Source organism: Aquila chrysaetos, chromosome 20 (assembly GCF_900496995.4).
Source record: "Aquila chrysaetos chrysaetos chromosome 20, bAquChr1.4, whole genome shotgun sequence".
NCBI lineage: Eukaryota > Metazoa > Chordata > Aves > Accipitriformes > Accipitridae > Aquila > Aquila chrysaetos.
This window is the reverse complement of record NC_044023.1, coordinates 11,356,501-11,364,047: the sequence shown is the minus strand read 5'-3', so window position 1 is coordinate 11,364,047 and position 7,547 is coordinate 11,356,501.

The following is a 7,547-nucleotide window of genomic DNA, read 5'->3' as shown; positions in this document are numbered from 1 at the left end:
GCACTAAGAAAGAACGTAGGAAAAGAAAGTAAAAAGAGCATGTTAAAATACAGCCAGTTTTCTAACATGCTGGTACCATCTCAGTTCATGTCAGTCCTGACACAACTGAGTGCAGCCACTGTTGAGTTCAGAGTTGTGCAGGCTCCCATGAAGGCAGTGTTCAAGGCTGGCCACAGTGAGACTCTACCTGAGGTGGCTGCATTCCTATGCATTGAGTCAGGAGCTCAGGGTTAACTCTTTCGAGGATGCAGGGCCTTTGCTGAGCAGGTGTGGGTCCCTCACAGACAGCTTTGCTGGAGCTGGAATGACACTGGCCAAAGGGATCTCACCAAAGAAAGGAAATTCAAGGAGCCTGCGCATGGACACAGTGTCTGTAAGAGCTGTTGCTTCATTTGGACAAGCCTCTGGCCCACAGTGCTAGTGCATACTTTGTGAACGTGCCTATGGTATGGTTTGCAGTCAGAGCTGCATATTTTGGTTGTTGTATGTATCCAGCTTCAAGTTTCCATTCTTGGGACGTGACCAGGTCCAAGGCCTGCACTAATACAGACTAGCAGATTGCCACAACCCTATGTGAGGGAGATAAATCCTGCCTTAACAGAGTGGGCAGAGACACTAACCCTCTGAGTTAAGCAGGTGTAGAGCCTATTCTAGATCTCAGGTGTCTGTAGCTCCTGGGCACAGTGGACTCACCTCCTGGATCACTTTAGAAAGTACAGAAGAAGGAAATGCACTGGAAATCCCTGCTACTATCTCAGCTCTTCTGAGCACAAGGTCAGCAGAAGAAAAGCTACTCCTTGCTATGTCTGGGCTGCAGGTAGACAGGCTCCACTGGGCAAGCCACAACCTTTGCTCCCTGGTCATCTCATCCAGGCCAGAGATGTGGCTGGAGCTCCCTGACCTCCTTTAGCCCATACAGCCAGTCTTTCTTCCTAGGAAGTCAGAACAGAGCTGCTGTAACCCTCAAGATGGAAGGACCAAGGGTAGCTGAGACCAGGGGTTACAGTAGCATTTCCATTCCAGGATTATCCGTGTCTCACCTTCCACTGGAGCAAAATTCAATTTCACATGCCTCAAAGTCAGCCTGCTGTGGAAGTGATGGAGAAAAAGAGTAAAGCAAGCAGATAATGCAGCGGAGGAGCATTTCTTTGCATCTTTCCTGGATAGAAGCATCATCTCCATTCCCACCACTTGCAGGACCAGCTGTGGTTTCTGGCAATGCCAGACACCACTGTCACCCTCTGGGTTCCTTTCCCTTTCGTTGTCCCTGAGGAGAACAGGACTCCTGTAAAAAACCCTGCAAGTGTCAATGAGAGCCAGCTCTATTATTCACCAGCCAGTGAAGCAAGACAGGCATACTCTCCCACAACCTAGGGATGCCCCTCTGATCTATTACCAATGGGGCTATCTTTAATGGGATCAGAGCCTGCCCTTTTCCACATCCCAGTGGGACAACACCTGCCCACCAGAGAACAAAGAGGAAACCTGTTGTGATGGGAAAAAAGACAGAGTTCTCCCCAGAGAGGCAGGGAGGCCATTTGATTAAGAGCATCTTTCTCCCAGCCAGCTGGTTTGTTAGCAAAACAACTAACTAAACTTCATCTTTATGCAAGATAGAAAATCTCTGTGAAGCAAATGCCACAAGTCCAGTTTTACTCACCTACACAAACCATGAGAAATCTGGGGAAATCTTTGCAGAAAAAGACTGTAGGAGCAATAGGGAAAATATTTTTGCCTAAAACCAGTATTTTAAAAATACTTTTAAAAGGTAAACTCAGAGCAATATTTGAAATGCTGCAGCAAAGAGATCTAACTAGAAGCTTCATCTTTAACTTGTCCTCCTCAAAAGACCCAACGGTTACCCATTGCTGTACCTTTCTCTCCAGTGCCAGCCATTGCAGAGGTGCAGCATCCCAGTCAGGCAGGTTTAGTTCCAGCTGTGCCTTCTGCATGAATGTCCTCTGGACACTGACTGTCCCATGTGTGCACATCTGCCCAGGAGTGCCTTCATCTGTAGCAGTCCCAGCCCTGGGGCAAGGAACGAGGACAGGACCAACCAACCCACATCTCCTCGACAGTGGTGCCAAACTCCAAATCAGACTGTGCCTTCTTTTTCTCTGTCCATTTCTCAAATCAGAGACCCTAGGCTTGGTTGCTGGTGCTTATACCATGAGCTGCCCAGAGCAAAACTGGCATATGAGCATAGGTGCAGGCTCCAAGGGGATCAGAAGAAAGTTATCTATGACCCAGGGACCACTTTGTGGTACATGGTTCATTAGTTCTGTCCAGAGTTGGAGTGGAAGGACTCAGGCATGCTTGGGTGTGTTTGTGCATCCTAGTTTCTTTGGTGGTTTTGTGATTCTGGCAGAAGTGTAATTGTGAGCAAAGCTTTATTCCAGTGGATGCGGCACGTAACAAGAAGTTCACCTCCAGTTAGAGAGGATCTTAATATGACCTTCCATAAAAAAGAGCCATTGTTTTGAGTTGTTAAACAGCTGCAGTGTTCCACCCCAGTAATGGTTGCAATTCAGTAGTGAATAATATAAGCCTTAGATAAACACCCGGTAAAATAATTTGGGATCTTTCCTGGCAGGGGGAAGCAGGCAAGTTACTCTACAAAAATAAATTATTATTCTCTCTGCCTAGGAAATGAAGTGTTCTCCTTTTCATCACCAAGTGGGCTGTCACACAAAATGTCTTCCCGCCCTTGCGTGCTGGAAGCAGCCCAATTCCGTCTGCGGTACTCTCTTGCCATCTTCACCTTCATAGGAAGCAAGAGGACGTTTTAGTCTGGGTTCATGCATCTTCTCTGTCTTTTCCTCTGACCCTTGTCTGCTTCTCCATCCCATCCCCAATCTTAAAAATAACCCTCCTAAACCACCCTTCTACTGCTCTGTGCAGGCATAAACACCATCTCTTTTCTTGAAGCAGCTACAACGTGACTGCAAGAGAAGCAAATGTTTCCCTAAACCACTCCCTCCCGTGAAACGCAGAGTGCCTGTTCAGTACATGCTGTGTCTGCCTGTGCTGGGGCAGGACTGAAAAGCGCCGGGCCTTGGGTCTTGGCCTCCATCGGATGAACAATTTCCCGTTGAAGGTTACTCACTTCCTGTTTTCCGTATTTAGACAATCTGGGCCTATAGGGAGGCTTTGATTTGTTGTAAACTTCAGCTGGTTTAAACGTTAAGTCGCGGGAGACCGAGGTGAGGGGGAGGAGGGGAAAGGCCTGGAGACAAATTAGGGCTATTTAATACCGCGACTGTGTTCTCTCGCAGTTTTCTAGTGACCATTAGAGCATGTGAAAGGAAGGTCAGGGGCTAACAGCATGGGAGATGGAGAAAGGGCTGCTTCACAATGGGCTGGGGCTGGAGGCTGTGCGTGCGTGTGTGTGTGCATGTGCATGGGGCTCTGTGTGTGTGTGTGCGTACAGCAGTTGGAAACAGCCGTGTGATACACTCCAATGACTAATTTCTCCAATGTGTCATTTTTGCCACAGACAGCTGTACGGAGGGGCTAACGGCAGTGTAACAGCTCCACGGTGAAGGTAGGGAGGAGCCTCTAACCTAGAGAGGAGACTGCAGTGCCCTTTCCCAGTGCCTATTAGTACACACCACACACTGATATTTGTTAGAACTTGCCCAGAAGTCTGCTAGACTGGAGCAAGTCAACACCTGTACGTAGCTGATAGGGCGGGTCATGTCTTCTTTATGCCTGTTTTGCAAGGGGAAACTGAGGCATGGATCGCTATAACTTTGCTTGTTATCAGAAAGTGAGTGTGTGAGGGATTGGGGTGAGTCCTGGCACCAGTCAGGCAGTGATATGTCTCCTGAGATGTGCTTCATCGTGAAGAACATCTTCCCTGTGTTGGTGGGAGTTATGCTTGGATAGAGAAAAGTAGCGCATAGCCCAGAGCGCCTGTGGGCACAAAGGATACCTGAATGGTTTTGGTCTGTACCTTTTTGTTCATCTAGTTCTCTTCTAACAGATTAACTCTCAAAATAGGGTGCTTTTACTCAAGGTTTTACAAGGGTCTACAAAAAAGAAAAGAAAAAAAACTAGCGGGCGGGCTGAAATGCAGCAGGAGATGGTAAATTAATCTGAATTTTACAGCAAAATCCAATAGGGATTTACAGGGACACCCTTAAATCACTCTAGCACTATAACCTGCTACCAGAATGCCGGTGTGGGCAGGTGGGAGTGAATGAAAGAACCAGAGAGAAAAAATCACAACCAAAACAGCCAACATAATGCTCTTGTGTTCCAGGTAAAGAAATCTGCCTTGTCGTCTCTGCTTGATGGAGAGCAGGCAGGAGCAGAATCAAGCTCCAGAGGAAAATAAAAGCACTGGGGAAAATTTTGGTGAAGCACTGAAGTGTTTAGAAGAAACAAGGGTCCACGTTTACGCTCTGGCATGGATAGGCCCAGCTCCAAATGATTTACACATGCTCTTGACCCTCCTGAGGCAGAGCCAACTTTCCTCCAGATAGATAACTCCCTGCAGCCTAGAGTGCACAACCATAGAGAGAGGCACGGGAGCAGGATACAGGCAGGTAGCTGTTTTCTCCCTGGTATTGCTGCATAGGCTGTGTTAACATTATACTTCCCTGATTCAGTTTTTATAGACCAAACAGTAGCAGTTCCTTCCCTCAGTGGTATGTCGAAGCCTTTCCCTGAAGGAGGGGTTAGTTCTCTATTGTGTTACTACCTGCTGGATGTTTTTTCTGCTCTATCTCCTACCCTGCGATTGCATTTTGCTCAGCCGAGCTTTTGGTGCTCAGAAATGCAACTTAGTTCTTACTGCAAATGCAGGGTAGTTCTTACTGCAGTCTCTCCCCGTAAGTTTCCTCTGATGGTGCCATCGACTTCCCAGCAGCACCTTGGGGCAATCTGAGCCCTGGATTTAGGATGAGCTCTGGATCTGACAGGGACACATCAAACTGAATCAGGATTGACTGCAAAGCCAACACCATGGAGAATTGCACCCAAAGCTGTTCAAGCAAATGGTGTCTCTGAATCGGCACCAGCCGGCTGCCCTGATGCTGAGGTTTGATCTGTTAGATCCAGAGCAGCCTGGTTTGCACTCATATCACCATGCTTAAAGAACAGTCACTTAATCTCACCTAGAAATGTTTACTTGCAAGGACCAGATGGCCCAGGGAGTTGGGCTAAACAAAGCATTTTACTTCTAGGTCACACATTCTAATCCAGTCCAGGTTGGTGATAAATGAACACATTCACCTGATAGCCACTTTTGGCTTAATTTTTGGTGTTTTTCAGGCTGGTTTCCAAGGGGAGATGTCACACCACAAAATCTCCTTCTGTGCCCTGACACAGTTGGTACTGATTTGACTGCGTCTGTGGAGAAGCCAAGGATCAAATGCTCCATGGCGCCAGCCTGTTTTCTTTTGCAGCCTGCAGGTAAGGGGAAGTTGTCCTGTGTCTGGCTGTGCCATGCCTGCTCTGTGGATGGGCAGGATTTCACTTTGCAAATCTGTCAGTCCAACCCCCTCCACCAACGTGAAATTCATTAAAAAAATAGGGAAATGTTTAATTGCAGTTGACATATAGGCACTCTCTGCTATGAACTTTACACACAATCACAGATAACAGCATCAAAATTAATGCCTGCTTCCCACTTGTCCTGCTATAAGCAATAAACGTTTGGCAAGTCAGTAAATAACAAAATTCTCATGTGGCCATCTACAGGTCACCAGGATACTTAAGAAGTTTGCGTTAATTATACCATGTTTGCCATCAAAGAGGGGATATTAACCCTTTCGAGCTGTTGCAGGAAAGCAGTGGAGTCATTTGGAAGTAAGTAAATGAAATCTTATCACTAAGAGTGCAACCTTTGCAAAATAAAAAAAAAAAAAAAAAGACGTTTGAGGCAAAAACCTCACTAGGCATCATGGAAAATACAGTACCTTTTCAGCTTTCCTTTTATTTATTTTGTATTTTGACATCAAACACTCCCTGTAACCTAATCTTCTTGGCTTTTGATGTGGCCGTGGAGACATGACAATTAAGCATGGCTTAAAACAATAATCCCAACAACGGGAACCAAAGGCAAGTAATGTCAGGGTTCCCCCCTCACAAATAGCCTGTCCCCCCAGTGTTTGGTGGTAGTGGAAGGACCGTAAATCCCAATTTGTTGCCTCGATATCTGCTCTGTGCTTACACTTTATGTTGAACTTTACACACTTGCTCCATTTCCATTCCCTGCTGTTTGTTTTTCTTCCGCTATGCAAAATGTCTGGAGACAAACACGATACACACGTTGCAGAGAGATGGTTTGATCTTTCACAGATTAGTGCCACCTGACAAGCACAGGATTATTTGTTATCTGTGTTGCAAGAACCGCTGAAGACCCCGCTCAGAAGAGGCATGCCTCTCCAGGTGCTGGGGGGCTTCAGCGCCCCTCCTGACAAGCTGATGGATTATGGCCCCAATTCTGCAAGCGGATCAGACCGACCCGGCAAAATGCCTGCAGAGAGGCAACACTAAGGTAGGCCATCATCACAGCCTGAACAGGTGTGTAATGATGTGCAATCAAAGCAAATATCTTCATTATTCTAAATTATTTTAAAGAGATATTGTTATTTCTCCTGTTTCCTCCTCGTCTCAGCTATTCAGATATGGAGGGAGAGTGGCTGAGTTTAGTTATAACCCCGTTTTAAACCTGTCTGAAATCAAACGTTTCTTTTTAAATGAAGCTTGCACGGTATGCTATAAACTGCTTTTTTTTCTTTTTAATGGGTGTTTGCACTAAGCCTCGCTAAACAAGTTAGAGAGATGATTAACTTGTCTGAAATGATGCAGGAAGGCCTCATCCCGGTTGCGTGTGCTTTCTTCAGCACATTTAGAGCTGCTGCGACTCCTCATTCGTGAGCAGGGCTTGCAAACAAGGCTGGGGTGGAGACTGCACGGTTAAAGAGAAGCAGTGATAGAAAGGGCTGGAATTTGCACACAGGCGCTGAAAAAGGAACTCAGGTTATTTTTTTTCTTAATGAGTAAGGAGTTATCCCCAAGTTGGTTTCCACAGAAGTGAGATGCAGCTCCCAAGGGGTCAAAGGAGGAAACCCAAAGTTCATTAGCAGTTTTCTTGAAAATACTGTTTTAGTAGCAGCAGTACTCATCCCCACACATGGCAGGGGGACTTTGCAAGACTTCGCTTCACTTTGTAAGGCCCCAAGGAGTTCCTTGTGTGGGTCAGACTCGACCATGTGATGAACACAGCCGCAAAGTTTTGGCCATGGGTGAGCTGCCTGGTAAGCGCTCTTCTCCAGCCTCACGTGCCACCCCACGTGTGCACCCCCCTGCACCCACAGCTGCACCCCTTGTCAGCAGTTCCCAGGACAGCACTGAGCAGCTATGGGCTGGCCATCCCTCCTTGCTCCCTTCGTGCCACTGATGATGCCAAACGGTAAGGAACAGGTTTCCAGGTTGATGGTGTTGCCTGTTACAGCAGTGCAAGACCCTATGGAGAGCTTTGCCCAGTCTACTACAGGCCCTGCCTTGAAACCCATTAGGCACCTGGCTGCTTTTCT